Raw genomic sequence first — 17,995 nt, 5'->3', positions numbered from 1 at the left:
CGCAACCCGACGAAGGCGACTTTATGGTCACAAACAAGAGGATAACAAATGTGGAAAAGGAGATGAAGGAATGGAAGGCGGAGATGGAGGGATGGTGGAAAGAGAAAGCCAACTTTCTCCAAATGGTATTCAATGAGGATAAGCGGTGGAAAGAGGAGGAGGAGGACCTCATAGCAGAAGTCAAAGACCTTCACGGGGAAGTCAACACGCTCAAAGGCGTAATTTCAGCTCTTCAGAGGTAGCTTGCAGAGGCTACGGCAAATGGTGGACTTGAAGAAGGGAAATTCAGCCATCCATGATAAAAGAGCTCAAGGTTATCAAGGAACAAGTACGGGCAATTAAGGAAGAAGAGAAGCAACATGAAGCAAAGACTTCCTCATGGGTGGAAGTCATCACCAAGACTCAAAGGAAGATGGAGAAAGTGGAGAAGTGGATAGAGGTCGCCAAGAAGGGTAAAGGTAAGGAGATAACAAGACTCAAAGGAAGATGGAGGAAGTGGAGAAGTGGATAGAGGTCGCCAAGAAGGGTAAAGGTAAGGAGATAACAACCCCTACACCTACAATCATTAACATGACTTTGGAAGAGGAACAACGAAGACGTACACGTGCTTTGCATGTGAGGGATTACCGGCCTTAAAGACGGGGATAAAGTTGAAGAGGAGGTGAAAGAGCTTATGGTGTTGATGGGGATTGACGGTCCGGCACACGCAAAAGCCTGGAGAGTGGGCAAAAAAAGCGGAGGCAACGGGGAAACATCAAAGGAAAGAGCTCTCATACTTCGCTTCCCTCTATTGAGGCGAAGGAGGAGTTCTTGAAGAGGCGACCCACTTTAAAGAATACAGGTATTTTCTTGGAGACGATCCTACTCTTTCACAGCTTGCACATATGAAGGGAGTCATGCCAGAGATTAGGGCAGCAAGAGAAAAGGGAAAGATAGCATTTTATAGAGAAGGGAGGGTGGTCATCATGGAGCGACGCTCTACATGACGGTGCGAGACCTATGGGACCAAATTAAAGCTGGCAGCCTGGAACTGCAATGGATCCCTCAAACTTGATGTAGGTGCCTTTGAGGACAGCTTCAGAGAATAGAGATATCGTCTTCTACTCGAAGACTCACCAGGCCCCTGGTCAGATGATGCCACAGGTGACAGGATACAGATGGGAGATAGCTTGCAGAGTAGGGACGAGTCGGTACACAGTAGTAGAGGATCAGGGGAGTGGCAGTTCTTTTCAGGGAGGAGCTGCAACTGCTTCTACACATCGTTCGGAGAGATGATCAGGCCAGATAAATGTGGGTGAGACTGAGAGCCGACACAGGCAGATTCCTGTATATTGCCATATGCTATTTTGCTCCTAGTACATCGACATATGCAGCACCTAGAGGGCAATCTCCTTTCTCTGTGCTAGATGATGACATATGGGAGTTCTCTAGGGATGGAGACATCATCCTGTTAGAGGACTTTAATGCCCGGACGGGCAACTGCCAGACAGCCTTTTATGATACCTCAGAGGAGATGCTGAGAGAGCTGGACACTCTGAATATGGGATTAGACAGACGCTCACAGGATGTGGAGTGCACAGAGTATGGGAGATATTTGGTAGATATGGGGACTCCACATGGGTTGGCCATACTTAAGGGCTTGCAGAGGTTTCCGTCAGTAGCTGGTTTTACTTGCTTTCCACATAGACATGGTGCTAGCACAGTGGATTATGTTATGGCTATGCCGAGCTTTGTTTCATGCATTGAGGACTTCACAGTTGGATCTCGGCCCATTGGGGTAGTAGTGGATCATGCATTGTTGACATTGACCGTCTCTTTTTCACTTTACCACAGCTCAGAGGACACAAGGGGCAGATCACACTCGATATACTTTTACTTCAGAGACTGATGCTGTCTACAGAGATGGGATTTATAGACGTCTGTACACAGAGGAGCCAAGGAGCCCTTTGGAGGAGCTGACCCATATATTGACAGAGACTTTACAGGATGCAGCGAGAGAGGCATATCCACATACTCAACCTGGACAGAGACAGCGTTCTGGGTGTATGCCCCAGAACAGCTGGTATGATGAGGAGTGCAGAGAGACAAGAGCCCGACTGCAGCGGGAGGTTGCTTTGGGAGTCACTACTCACCGACAGTCACGTATTGCCTTCCGGCGCCTGTGCGAAGGAAGAAGCAGGCCTTCCTTGCTCAGCTAGAGCAGGAATTATACCAGCTGTTCTTGAGCCAGGATTCGAGGGAGCTTGGCGTTTGTTTCATGAGTCCTCCCCTGCTTTGGCCATCACTTCTACAGAGGTCTAGGGTAGTTATGCAGCATCTCTATATACAGTTCCTGGACAGACACCTTTCCCTGACCCGCCAGCACCATGCCCACAGACATGTACTTTCTTTACTGCAGAGATGGTAAGGAAGGCCATTGATAGGATGAAGACTAGGAGAGCATATGATCATGATGGATTGGTCGCTGAGCACTTTATTCATGCGAGAGACATGTTGGCAGAGCTTCTAGCAGTGATGTTCAATCGTGCTATGTGTGAAGGCTTACCCGAGACTTGGAGTATGTCCACCATCGTGCCTATCTTCAAGTCAGGGGACCCTATGGAGCCAGGGAATTATCGCACTATTATGATTGGTCACACACTAGCACGATTGTATGCATCCATTCTTGAGCAGCAGTTGAGTAGATGGGCAGAGAGAGAGGGCATTCGAGCAGAGGGACAGGCAGGCCCCAGGGTTCAGGAGAGGTTTCTCTACTCTTGACCACATCTTGACTCTGCGGGCCATTATTGAGGAGGACAGGTCGCATGGGCGACGGATTTATTGTAGCTTTGTGGACTTCCGCAAAGCATTTGATACAGTGCCCAAAGCCAGATTGATGAGGCGATTATAGGAGATGGGGGTACCCACAGAGCTCATATGGGGATTATGGCTTTATATAGATCAGTTGAAGGACAGGTACGCACCCCAGAGGGGGTCTCTACTTTGGTTCACTCCACTATAGGAGTGAAGCAAGGTTGCCCGTTATCTCCTTCATTGTTTGGTATGTATGTGGATGAGGCTTCTGACTACATTGAGAGATTGGGGGACAGAGGAGCCCAGCTAGCATGTACATGGATCCCACTATTGTTATATGCTGATGATATTGTGTTGATCTCTCACTCCCCTAAGGGTATGCAGCGTCATCTGGATGCTTTACATGAGTTTGCACATGATAGTGGATTGTCTATCAACCTTGGCAAAACCAAGGTTATGGTGTTTAACACCACGCCACAGTGGATTAGGCGATCAGCTCCCACATTTACATATGGGCAGGAGATTGTGGAGTATACAGATGCATATACATATCTTGGGGTAGTATTCAGTGGGCCAGTGTTTTCGATGAGGAGAGCAGCAAAGACTCGATTGACTAGAGCACATGCAGCCCTGGGTGGTTTGGAGAGGATGTGTTCGTATGTTCAGTTTCAGGAACCTCGAACGAAACTTTGGCTTTTTGACACTCTAGTGACATCAGCTATGCTTTATGGAGTGCAGATATGGGGACCTTCAGTGGGCCATCACAGCGCAGGCGGGTGGAGAGGTATGGAGAGGCCTTTGGTATCTATGATTGCTAGGATTATTAGAGCCAAGGCCTCAGTACCTCATGAGATTATTCGAGTAGAGAGCTGGCGGCTGCCCCTCTGGTGATTGAGGCTCTTACGAGATCAGTCTCCTACATACATGGCTTGTGGGATCTCCCCCGAGACAGATATGCACGCCTCGCCCTTGAGTCCTCCCGACAGTTAGCTTTACAGGGAGACACGGCTTCTTGGTATGGACAGATGACATCTTGGTTCCAGGCACATGGTTTTAGCATGGACAGATTGCCTCCCTTCCAGTATTCTCTGGAGGCACCCTCTCTCACTCACACACGGACAGAGATTACCAGACTCATCCGTCAGGATTTAGTTCAGCTGGACATTAGGAGGACATGGATACAGCCGACTAAGGAGCTGGGCACGAAGATGGCTTTCTACAGAGAGCATTTTCTTCAGCTCACAGCAGATGGTTTTGTGATCAGACCCAGTTACATGGATGTACACTTGTCTCATGCAGTACGATGTGCTATTGGTCAGATTCGCACATCCTCACACCAGCTTGAGATTGAGATTGGCCGATATAGAGGTATACCAATTGAGGCCAGGATATGTCGAGTATGCCATGGGGAGCCAGAGACAGAGCTGCATTATATATGCCATTGTACTGCATACTATGAGATACGTGATCGTTTCCACTGTTTATTCATAGAGGGTTTTGGACCACTTTCCAGAGTCATGGGGTACCAGGACCAGAGGTGTTTGGGATTGTTCTTGCTTGAGCTGCGGAGATATAGAGATAGCCTGCTTAGGCGCACAGAGAGCCAGACTCAGAGGCACATTACAAACTTCTTTAGTCCAGCCATCACTGCGCCAGATGGACCACAGCAGCAGCAGCAGGACATGGATACCGCCCACACCAGCGGTACACTGATTGATCGTGCGACTGAGCTTGGGTGGTCCAGACGCCCACGACTACGGAGAAGGGCATCCCAGCATAGACGGAGGTTGCAGCGGCGGATTCGGATTATTCTTGCGAGACATGCGGGACACCCAGTCAGGGTGCTGACCACAGAGGCTATTGAGGAGATCCGCCAGCGTCCGATGCGGCACATATTATGAGATGGAGGCACCTCCATAGTGTACCCCCCGTCCCACATGATATTGTATCTCCTCACTGTACTCCACTCACCTCCATAGCGTACACCCCCCCTCACTATATTCACACCCTATAAGGGTTTCTGTTTACCTTCCAGTTCCAGTTTCATTTTCTAGGTGCCAGTAGTATCATCTTTATTTTTCATTTTCTGGTTTTTTTTTTATCCAGACATTGTATCAGATCCACAATGATGTAACTTTTTGGTCTCATAGGTCATTATGGCCTTTTGAAGACGTTAATATAACATTTCATTTCATTTCTCTCTCTCTCTCTCTCTCTCATTCCAGCAAACCACAGATGGAATCAGTGCATACAAAGAAGTATTGATGCTGGATGGGGGAAATATTACCGCTTTGAGAATGATTGCAGCAACAGTAACATCAAGAGATGGCCCATCAGACGTATCTTATTTGATGCTTATGTCGTACAAACTGTGCTATAGGGAGTAGAGGTATGGGGTGGAAGTATCTCACCATCAACATGGAATGACATTGAGAAGATGCAAAAGGCGTTCCTCAGAAGACACCTAGGAGTCAAAACCACTACACCTTACTCTATATTAATGCTTGAAACAAGCAGCAGACTCATCGAGCTTCAAGCACTCCAAAGGGTTTTCAAGTACATAAAGAAGGTCAAGTCCATGCAGATGGGGAGACTACCGAAGAAAGCTTTGCTAGCAAGTAAAAGACCTCAGAAAACAAACAAAAGCAAGATGCTATCTTCAGGATGGATGCATGACATCAACGGCTGGTTTCAAAGATGGGAGGTAGACTCCTATCTAAATGCAGCATCAAATGAAGTAGATGAGAAGGCATTTCATCAAGCACTATTGGAAGCACTCCACTGTAAATGGCAATCATAAAAAAAAAGGGCTAAATTTGAATATTATGGCTCACACATCAACCCAAACTATTGGGTCACATCTCAAGTGAAGAAAACAATGCTCAGAAATACATAAGCATGCCTATTCCCGCCAATGCAAGGAGAGGTCTTGCACTTATTCGGACTAGGTCACACACACTCGAGATTGAAAAAGGAGCATGGAGCAATATCCCAAAAGAGAAAAGACTATGCAAAGTATGCACTTTGGGAGCAGTGGAGACGGAGGAACATGTCCTTTTAACATGCCCACAATATAACCACATAAGAAAGGACTTTAGTACCATTCTAGAAGGATATCATGACTTGGTGGATCTGCTCACACATGCTAAGCTTGCTGCTGTAGGCATTTATATCACCAAGATTCTTAAACATCATGGCTACCTTACAACACAATGCGACCATACGACAAGCTCCATATCACTCCCATAAAGGGAGAAGGCTTTGTTTTTTGTTTCTTATAGCTTTGTAATAATTTCGTGGGGTCCCATGGGCCGTTTATCGGCTCCCAGAGGACGATAATACATTCTTCTTCTTCTTCTTCTTCTCTCTCTAGAGGACCCTCTCCCCTTCACCAAAGCATGGAGAGCCGGGAAAGACTCAACACGCAAGCAAGCCCTCATCTTACAATTTACAGGAGAGACGGAGAGGGTCACCTTCATGAGGAAGAGGGTCATACTACGAGGCTTAGAAAGAGCTCCTATTTTCTTGGATGATGATCTCACGAGGATGTAGATAGAGCATAGGAGAGCTTGCATGCCACGAGTCTTACACGCGAGGAGAGAAGGCAAGAAGGCCTTCTATCAAGATGGTCGGGTCATCATTGATGGTCGACCCATGGATTAGCGGTTTGGGGCCTATGGAACACAGACCAGGCCACTGACAGAGATACACATGGCAGTATGAAACTTGTAAGATTCCTCCCCAGTCTCTCAAAATGTCCAACATGTTCCCCTGTAACCAAATCCCTTTTCTGAAATATAAGAGATCTTGTCTCTGCCTGCTTTAGCATAGAGAGAGAATATTCAGATTACGAATATTTTTGGATAGAAAAATAACTCATCTTATTAAAATAAGTTCCCCTGAAACAGAAATTCAAAAAGAACTTTCCAATGTGCAATTGGAATTTATTAGAAATGGGTATAAATGATCTTAGTCTAAGGGTCTAGATTTTCAGAAATTTTTGGATTATGGTCCAATTAAGGTTCCTATGGGCCAATAGCATTAATCCATGTATAGGGAGGAGATAAATCCTATTTGTAAAAGAAGATACCCAAAAATGAGTAAATGCTCACATAAGATGAAGAGTTGAATATGTACAAGGTTTATTAGTAAAAAACTATGAGTAATATCAAAAAAATGAGATAAATTGAGTATCCAAAAATGAGTAAATGCTCACATAAGATGAACAGTTGAATATGTACAAGGTTTATTAGTAAAAAACTATGAGTAATATCAAAAAAATGAGATAAATTGAGTATCCAAAAATGAGTAAATGGTCACATAAGATGAAGAGTTCAAAATGTACAAGGTTTATTTGTAAAAAACTATGAGCAATATTAAAAATATGAGATATTTTGGATATAATCATTCCATTTTGACACATATGTAAGGAAGAGGAGTCCATTAAAGGAGGTGCATATTTCACATGCTTGAATGAGTTTTAAACTCAAAAATAATGTGATATTTTTATCTCTCCTCTCTCTTGAACCAAACCAAATCAAAAGGGAACCAAACCGAATCAAAAAGGAATCAAACTAGATCCAAATCTAGTCCAAATTCAACCAAACTGAATTTGAGAAATTCTAGAATTCAGTTAGCTTTGGTTAGAGCTTCCCTCTCCTATAAATAGAACAAGAGTCCTGTGAAAAAAGGAGAAGAATTTTACTATACTAGAGTTATGCTGAAATAATGCTAGTTTCTACTATTCTCTAAAATTCTCTCCAAATTGAAGAAATTGAAACTTCTCTCTTTCTTCAATCCCCATTGGTGACTCCATCAACATACTTAACCAATTGATTGGTGGGGGCCTCTACCGTGAATAAAGAATCAAGCAATTTGTAAGCTAAGTGGTGAATTTTGATCTTTTCTATAATTTCTCAATGTTTCTCTCTTCTCAACCCCTCTCAAGCTTGAGAAGCTTAATTGGAATGGTTTTTGAATGCTATTGAAGTTAATTGATGAATGGTAGTGAAGAGTTACATAATTTGATAAATGCTATTGAAGTTAATTGATTAATGATAGTTAAGAGTTACACAAATTTTCATTTGATAAATGCTATTGAAGTTAATTGATTAATGATAGTTAAGAGTTACATAAATTTCCATTTATGTTTAATTCAAATGGTTTTTATGTAATTTCTCTCTCTCACTCAAGAAATGGTCATACTCATGACCCATTCTCAATCCAAATGAAGCTTTTCATAAAGCTTTTCCTTAATCCAAGATTAATCTATGCTTGAGGCCAAATTAATGGCTTTTTTCTATGCTTTTAAATTTTGTATTTCATGAATATTGATGATTCAATCTATTAGGGATTAATGATCCAATTAGGGATCATTCTAATTATTTCCTTAAAGATAAGCTTTATCCCTTAGAAAAATTGAGATTTATCAGTCATAGCAGCGGAGCTATGGTAAAATTCTTATAAAAATTACTCATAAAATAATTTCATTCAAAGCATAAAAAGAGGACTTCCTACCATATTCTAGGAATTATCATCCTAGATTAATTGAAAGATATTCATTGTAATCCTAGAGAAATTGATTTTTATATTATGTATAATTGAATTTCATGCATAGAGGTATGCATAAGAGATGAATATTTTATTATAAAAGAGTTACTTTTAGTTTAATTGAAATTCATGCATAGAGGTATGCATAAGAGATAAATATTTTATTATAAAAGTGTTACTTTTAGCATAATTGAAATTCATGCATAGAGGTATGCACATAGTTGCCAGGCGTTTCAGAAACGGCAGGTATGAAACGGGTTTCATACGTTTTGAAACGTTTCATAAAAGGTAAGAAACGGGTACAAAAAGGTTTCATACAAAATAGAAAAAACATGTATATTTTTAACTTGAAATATAGAAAAGAAAAAACTGTTGACATAACTTATAAGAGACCACATTGAATTCATTTCAATAAAAACAAAATACATGTAAGATATGATGATATGACAAATCACGTGGGTGATCACTGATGACTAAGCAGAAATCAAAAGGATCACCACGTGGGTGATGAGTCATGAATCAAAATCCAAGATCAAAATAAATAGCATGTCCAAAGTTCAAACTAAATAACATGTCCAAATAAAATGATACTGGCAGCAGCTGCTAGCTACTATCTGCATCCTCATCTGCATCCTCATGCTCATCCTCATCTGCATCTTTTGCCTTTGCAGCCTCACTCTCAAGGTCACTGCCGGTAGCCGAGTCCTCAAATGCCTCATCCTCTAGAGGTGCAGGTGCACCACTAGTACTAGCCTCTCGAGAAGATCGTGTAGTGCGAGCCGGAGCCATGATCTTCTCATAGAGCATAGAATAGATGTCTCTCTCCTCCCGAGGAATGTCGGGAATCTCCTTGCACTTCATGATATCAATCTTATCTGGATTCACTTGGCGAGGCTCAATGGGATGACCCTTTTGTTCTAGCAATCAAAGATTGCAATGACAAAAGACAAGCCTCTCCAATTGTGCTGAGGAGAGTCTATTTCTCTTTTTCGTGTGAAAAAGAGCCCATGTACTCCAGTTTCTCTCACAAGGCCCTGAACTGCAATCCTGGGAGAGAACTCTCAATGCAATCCGTCTCTACATTGTACACAAAAAAAAAAATATAAAAAATAAAAAAAATAAAAAAATAAAAAAATAAAAAAAATTGGATGATGAAAAAAACGCGTTTCATACAGGACGAAACGTTTCGAAACGTTTCGTACGTTTCGAACCTGTATGAAACGCGTTTCTATGCAACTGTGGGTATGCATAAGAGATGAATATTTTATTATAAAAGTGTTACTTTTAGCATAATTGAATTTCATGCATAGAGGTATGCATAAAAGATGAATATTTTATTATAAAAGTGTTACTTTTAGCATAATTAAATTTCATGCATAGAGGTATGCATAAGAGATGAATATTTTATTATAAAAGTGTTACTTTTAGCTTAATTGAATTTCATGCATAGAGGTATGCATAAGAGATGAATATTTTATTATGAAAGTGTTACTTTTAGCATAATTGAAATTCATGCATAGAGATATGCATAAGAGATGAATATTTTATTATAAAAGTGTTACTTTTAGCATAATTGAATTTCATGCATAGAGGTATGCATAAGAGATGAATATTTTATTATAAAATACTTTTAGCATAATTGAATTTCATGCATAGAGGTATGCATAAGAGATGAATATTTTATTATAAAAGTATTACTTTTAGCATAATTGAATTTCATGCATAGAGGTATGCATAAGAGATTACTTTTAGCATAATTGAATTTCATGCATAGAAGTATGCATAAAAGATATGAGAAGTGATAAGATATGATAAGATGCATATGAGATAAGTTAGGATGTGATAAGATGAGTTAAGAAGTGATAGGATGTGTATGGGATAAGGTAAGAAGTGTATGTGATGGGATAAGATGTATATGGGTTGTGATAGGGTGAGAATTTGGATGTGAATGTGGATGGGTATGTATGCATGTATGCATGTAGATGTGGATGCATGAATGTGGATGTATGGATGTGAATGAGGATGTGGATGTGGATGCATGGATGTAAATGTGGATGTGTATGTATGGATGTATGCATGTAGATGTGGATGCATGAATATGGATGTATGGATGTGAATGAGGATATAGATGTGGATGTATGGATGTGAATGTGCATGTAGATATGGATGTATAAATGTGAATGGGAATGTGGATGTGGATGTATATATGTATGTGGATGTGGATGTATGAATGAGAACGTGATAATGGATGTATGTATGTGGATGTGGATATGGATGTGTACGTATGAATGTGGATATGGGATGTGGATGTATAAATGAGGATGTGAAAATGGAGATAAGCATATAGATGTGGATGTATGGATGTGGATATGGATGTGAATATATGATATATGATGTGAAGGAATCTGAAGTGAAGAGATGAAAAATGAGGTGATTGGATGAGTACACATATAAATGAAATGTGGAATAAGTAATGTGGATTAATGAGGAATAATGTGGAAAAATGAGAGTTAATATAGAAACTGTATTTGTAAACTGTTTGTAAATGCTGTTTGTAAATGGCTGTTTTATGTCAAGAATGTTGGGGAAGCATTTTGACCGTCTTGTGATTAAGGTCGTGGAGACCTAACTGATAAAGTTCCAACTGCTGACGGAGAGTCAATGGAGGACGTCTCGCGTAGCAAAGTCGGCCGAGGTCTTGACCAGCCTCGGTTCGATTAAAATGGTGAGCTTCCGGTACGGTGGATGAGGGACCAAGGAAGCGGCCTATGAGTGAAGTGCTAGGTCACCTGCGACGAAGGATCCTAGAGGGTGCTGACCATACGGTGCTCGGGCTCTGGGTCGCCTAGGATACCCACGCGTGCGTCGAGGAAGATATTGAAACAAGGAGTAAAGAGTTGTTTTTCTGAAACCAGGCATGGATCTGGTTGATTGACCTTGCTGGTCTTCAATGGATGAGTCCATGGCTCTTTTTATGGATCTGTTGGTTGATCTTGCTGATCTTCAACGAGAGTCCATCTTGATTTTTATAAGTGATTATATTGCCGAGTATTATGGGCTAGGAACTATTGAAAAGGCCCCTGAGCGGACAGGTGGTAAGCGTTCTAGTTGCCAATGATGCCATAGATACTCTGATGAAGGAATGATGGAAAATTTGAGAATCAACCGGATAATTTGGAAGACTGTGATCAGTGGTACTATGGTTTCATTAAAGGATTGTTTTAAAGTTAGCTGATGCTAAGAAAAAGGTAATTTCATATTGGGTGTGTAAGTGGTGTGCCTAATTTTATGTTTGCATGAACTTCCGGCTAGGGGGCCTTGGAACTCTTTTCCTTGGTACCCGGGACAAAACCTAACCAAATTCCAAATTTGATCCCATCACTATAGTGGTTGGGCGGTTGGCTAACCCATGGGATCGGATAGGGTTAGGCTGGACTAATGGATCCATAAATCGAGACTCAATTTTTGTTATTACGATAGATAAAGTAAATCCCGGATAGTAATTGTTCTATGGATAGGAATCAACGACTGTGCCTCTTGATGGGAAAAAAAGCGTTGATTCCAATGATCCAAGTGCAAGTTTCTTCCTTGATCCGGACGAGTACCTTTATAGGTGCAATTGGATCAGCTTGATCAGTAATGGCCTTGACTACATTAGAGTAAAAAGTTATCCTGGTGGAATCGCCCATGCTTTCCGGATAAGGGAAGTTTTTCCAAGTCCGGTTTTGGAAAAACCGATGGATTAGTCTCTTGTCCGGATATCCGTAGACGAGGCCCCAAATGTGGGACCCCTGTCCCGCGCGAGAAGTGCTACTTCCGCTGTTAGTACCCCGAATCTGTTGCTCGGTGGGAACAGGGATCTCACAGTTGGTATCAGAGCAAATTGACTAATAAAGATCAACTGAGAAGCCAAAGATGTCAAAAATTTATCAAGAAGCACAAAAAGGTTGTAATTGTGTGATATAATTCATACAATTTGATATTCAAACTGAAAATTCGTAAATTAGCAATTGGGTCTTCAATTGCAAGTACCGCAATTGTATGGAATCCCGGACTTGCTTGAGGCCTAAACATGATAGTATTTGCCTTATAGTTCCAAGTACCATGACTACCCGTATATACCGAGGATATAACTGCAGCTCTTTACCGACAGTATATACGAGTAAATCTAAGACTTGAAATTATAAGCGTTAATGCTATCCAGATGATGATTTCGAATGTGGTTGATATGATTTTTAATTCTGTTTTTGAGAATTGATGAATTGATTTGGATTCTGATTGAAAAATGATAATTTCTGAAATTTAGTTGAAATATAATAACCTGAGCGAAACCACAATGAGGATGAATGGGACGAGTCCCTGTGATGATATTCATAACTGGAATGATGATAATGAATTCAGCAAATCACTATGAGATTAGTGGATTGTGCTGTCAGATTACTACTGTTAACACTTGATCGGTAGATCAAGTTAAGGGATGACAAATTGAGAACTTACTTGACTGAAATTCCCATGGAGGAATGTTCAGAAGGAAATTTTTCGGTCTAATGGACCATTATCATGTTAAAGATATGAATGATATGATCTGAATGAATTGTTATTTAATGATGAGTTCTATATAAGGGATATTTATCCCAGTATTCTGTTGGGTTGACCAGAATATAAGGAACCCCAGAATAAAATTGGATCTTAAGAAAAAGAGTTGTCCTCTACCTTGCGAGATGAGGACATCTCGCACTTTTTAAGTGGGGTAGAATGTAAGATTCCTCCCCAGCCTTCGAGGTATACAGAAGTAAGAATATCCCTTTTTTATCTTATAATTATTCCCTCTCTAAAATAAAAGAAAGATTCTGTTTAAAAAAGGAAGACCCTTTCCCTAGAATACTTCTCAGGAGTCACGCCTATTTTAAGGATTCAGAACAATGAGTTCAAAAGTGAAAATCGGTGTTTTGGATACCAAGGTTTTGATTTTCATTCGAGTACGGCCCAAAAGAAGTTCTTTATCTCTTGGGGAGTATAAGAAGTTATCCCCCAGATATTGTGAGCCTTATATCTGAATTCAATGAAAGTAGGTGACTTAGCCTACAAGCTTCTTTTACCTCCTCATCTCAAAGTTCTTAATGTATTTCATAGAAATATGTGCCAAACCCAAATCATGGAAAGACGGAAAAACTTCAGTGGCAAGATACCGTTGGCTTCTAAGTTACGCTAGCTCCTTCCTTTATATAAGTCGTAACTTTTACCTGTCGCTCACAATAATCTTACTTCCATCGATCTCCCTTCTTCTTAATCTCCTTCATGGCTTGGCAACAGGAATTAGTTTTATCCATGATGATTTCTCACCTTCAAGACGCAAGCGAGTCTGTGAAGAAAGATTTTATAGAACAGTATGAGCGCTCACTTTTTCCTCACTTGGGAACTTCTGTAGCTCAGACCAAATGACAGACCTATCAAGACATAACTAGGGTAACACCCTGGGGTCAGCAGCACTTTCGTAACAATGTCCGCTTGGCCATGGTTATTGAAGCCTTGGGTTTGGGTCCCCGATACTACTGCGTCATGAGATCAAGGCATCTTGGGTTTTCTGAGCGAGTCTTCTTTTACTGGCGTGTTTTCTTCCTCATCAGAAGATATGCCTTTACCCCGTTTTTGGCTTGCCTCTCAGAGGTCCTTTTGTTAGATCACCTCATACCACTGAGATAGGTGCGGCAATAACCAACAGAATTATTCCCATAGATGAGTTACCTTATACGTGCGCAGCTTGTGAGTGCTGCTTTTGTGATCATATGATGGACGGGCTTATGGAAGTGTAAAGAGTTCTTCTATCTTTAATGTATATGTTTCAAGAATGAATAAAGTTTAAATCTTGTTCTTATCTCGAATCTTACTCTCTTTGAGACTTTTTTTTTGTGGTTAATCTTAATTAATTTTTCTCTAAGTCTCATATTCGTGCATCTTGCGAAATTATCCCAAGTTTGCGAGATCAGGATATCTCGCGTTTTTGAAGTGGGAGTGAATGTAAGATTCCTCTCCAGCCTCTCAAAATGTCCAGCATATTCCCCTGTAATCCATTCCCTTTACTGAAATATAAGAGTTTTTGTCTCTGCCTGTTTTGACATAGAGAGAGAAAATATTCTAGAGAGAGAATATTCAAATTACGAATATTTTTGGATAAAAAAATAACTCATCTTATTAAAATAAGTTCCCCTGAAACAGAAATTCAAAAAGAACTTTCCAATGTGCAATTGGAATTTATTAGAAATGGGTATAAAGGACCTTAGCCTAAGGGTCTAGATTTTCAAAAATTTTTGGATTATGGTCCAATTAAGGTTCCTATAGGCCAATAGCATCAATCCATGTGTAGGGAAGGGATAAATCCTTTTTGTAAAAGAAGATACCCAAAAATGAGTAAATGCTCACATAAGATGAAGAGTTGAATATGTACAAGGTTTATTAGTAAAAAACTATGAGTAATATCAAAAAAATGAGATAAATTGAGTATCCAAAAATGAGTAAATGCTCACATAAGATGAACAGTTGAATATGTACAAGGTTTATTAGTAAAAAACTATGAGTAATATCAAAAAAATGAGATAAATTGAGTATCCAAAAATGAGTAAATGCTCACATAAGATGAAGAGTTGAAAATATACAAGGATTATTTGTAAAAAACTATGAGCAATATTAAAAATATGATATATTTTGGGTATAATCATTCCATTTTGACACATATGTAAGGAAGAGGAGTCCACTAAAGGAGGTGCATATTTCACATGCTTGAATGAGTTTTAAACTCAAAAATAATGTGATATTTTTATCTCTCCTCTCTCTTGAACCAAACCAAATCAAAAGAGAACCAAACCGAATCAAAAGGAAACCAAACTAGGTCCAAATCTAGTCCAAATTCAACCAAATTGAATTTGAAAAATTTTAGAATTCAGTTAGCTTTGGTTAGAGCTTCCCTCTCCTATAAATAGAACAAGAGTCCTTTGAAAAAAGGAGAAGAATTTTACTATACTAGAGTTATGCTGAAATAATGCTAGTTTCTACTATTCTCTAAAATTCTCTCCAAATTGAAGAAATTGGAACTTTCCTCTTTCTTCAATCCCCATTGGTGGCTCCATCAACATACTTAACCAATTGATTGGTTGGGGGCCTGTACCGTGAACAAAGAATCAAGCAATTTCGTAAGGTAAGTGGTGAATTTTGATCTTTTCTATAATTTCTCAATGTTTCTCTCTTCTCAATCCCTCTCAAGCTTGAGAAGCTTAATTGGAATGGTTTTTGAATGCTATTGAAGTTAATTGATGAATGGTAGTGAAGAGTTACATAATTTGATGAATGCTATTGAAGTTAATTGATTAATAATAGTTAAGAGTTACATAAATTTCCATTTAATAAATGCTATTGAAGTTAATTGATTAATGATAGTTAAGAGTTACATAAATTTTCATTTATGTTTAATTCAAATGGTTTTTATGTAATTTCTCTCTCTCACTCAAGAAATGGTCATACTCATGACCCATTCTCAATCCAAATGAAGCTTTTCATAAAGCTTTTCCTTAATCCAAGATTAATCTATGCTTGAGGTCAAATTAATGGCTTTTTTCTATGCTTTTAAATTTTGTATTTCATGAATATTGATGATTCAATCTATTAGGGATTAATGATCCAATTAGGGATCATTCTAATTATTTCCTTAAAGATAAGCTTTATCCCTTAGAAAAATTGAGATTTATCAGTCATAGCAGCGGAGCTATGGCAAAATTCTTATAAAAATTACTCATAAAATAATTTCATTCAAAGCATAAAAAGAGGACTTCCTACCATATTCTAGGAATTATCATCCTAGATTAATTGAAAGATATTCATTGTAATCCTAGAGAAATTGATTTTTATATTATGCATAATTGAATTTCATGCATAGAGGTATGCATAAGAGATGAATATTTTATTATAAAAGAGTTACTTTTAGTTTAATTGAAATTCATGCATAGAGGTATGCATAAGAGATGAATATTTTATTATAAAAGTGTTACTTTTAGCATAATTGAAATTCATGCATAGAGGTATGCATAAGAGATGAATATTTTATTATAAAAGTGTTACTTTTAGCATAATTGAAATTCATGCATAGAGGTATGCATAAGAGATGAATATTTTATTATAAAAGTGTTACTTTTAGCATAATTGAATTTCATGCATAGAGGTATGCATAAGAGATGAATATTTTATTATAAAAGTGTTACTTTTAGCATAATTGAATTTCATGCATAGAGGTATGCATAAGAGATGAATATTTTATTATAAAAGTGTTACTTTTAGCATAATTGAATTTCATGCATAGAGGTATGCATAAGAGATGAATATTTTATTATAAAAGTGTTACTTTTAGCATAATTGAAATTCATGCATAGAGGTATGCATAAGAGATGAATATTTTATTATAAAAGTGTTACTTTTAGCATAATTGAATTTCATACATAGAGGTATGCATAAGAGATGAATATTTTATTATAAAAGTGTTACTTTTAGCATAATTGAATTTCATGCATAGAGGTATGCATAAGAGATTACTTTTAGCATAATTGAATTTCATGCATAGAAGTATGCATAAAAGATATGGGAAGTGATAAGATATGATAAGATGTATATGAGATGAGTTAGGATGTGATAAGATGAGTTAAGAAGTGATATGATGTGTATGGGATGAGGTAAGAAGTATATGTGATGGGATAAGATGTATATGGGTTGTGATAGGGTGAGAATTTGGATGTGAATGTGGATGGGTATGTATGCATGTATGCATGTAGATGTGGATGCATGAATGTGGATGTATGGATGTGAATGAGGATGTGGATGTGGATGTGGATGTGTATGTATGGATGTATACATGTAGATGTGGATGTGTATGTATGGATGTATGCATGTAGATGTGGATGCATGAATGTGGATGTATGGATGTGAATAAGGATATAGATGTGGATGTATGGATGTGAATGTGCATGTAGATATGGATGTATAAATGTGAATGGGAATGTGGATGTGGATGTATGTATGTATGTGGATGTGGATGTATGAATGAGGACGTGATAATGGATGTATGCATGTGGATGTGGATATGGATGTGTATGTATGAATGTGGATATGGGATGTGGACGTATAAATGAGGATGTGAAAATGGAGATAAGCATGTAGATGTGGATGTGTGGATGTGGTCGTGGATGTGGATGTATGGATGTGGATATGGATGTGAATATATGATATGTGATGTGAAGGAATCTGAAGTGAAGAGCTGGAAAATGAGGTGATTGAATGAGTACACATATAAATGGAATGTGGAATAAATAATGTGGATTAATGAGGGATAATGTGAAAAAATGAGAGTTAATATAGAAATTGTATTTGTAAACTGTTTGTAAATGCTGTTTGTAAATGGCTGTTTTATGTCAAGAATGCTGGGGAAGCATTTTGACCGTCTTGTGATTAAGGTCGTGGAGACCTAACTGATAAAGTTACAACTGCTGACGGAGAGTCGATGGAGGACGTCTCGCGTAGCAAAGTCGGCCGAGGTCTTGACCAGCCTCGGTTCGATTAAAATGGTGAGCTTCCGGTACGGTGGATGAGGGACCAAGGAAGCAACCTATGAGTG

The 17,995-nt window shown here is 39.1% G+C and overlaps 1 pseudogene across 1 annotated transcript in view; it reads right to left on the bottom strand.

Annotated features, from left to right (window-relative positions):
• LOC147633076 (uncharacterized) overlaps positions 1–17,995 on the bottom strand; it is a 76,404-nt pseudogene that overhangs the window by 50,693 nt on the left and 7,716 nt on the right. The window lies entirely within an intron of this gene.

This window comes from Cibotium barometz, chromosome 12 (genome assembly GCF_041138505.1).
Source record: "Cibotium barometz isolate CiBa-2024 chromosome 12, ASM4113850v1, whole genome shotgun sequence".
In the NCBI taxonomy this organism is placed as follows: Eukaryota; Viridiplantae; Streptophyta; class Polypodiopsida; order Cyatheales; family Cibotiaceae; genus Cibotium; species Cibotium barometz.
This window is presented reverse-complemented; position numbering and strand designations above follow the sequence as displayed.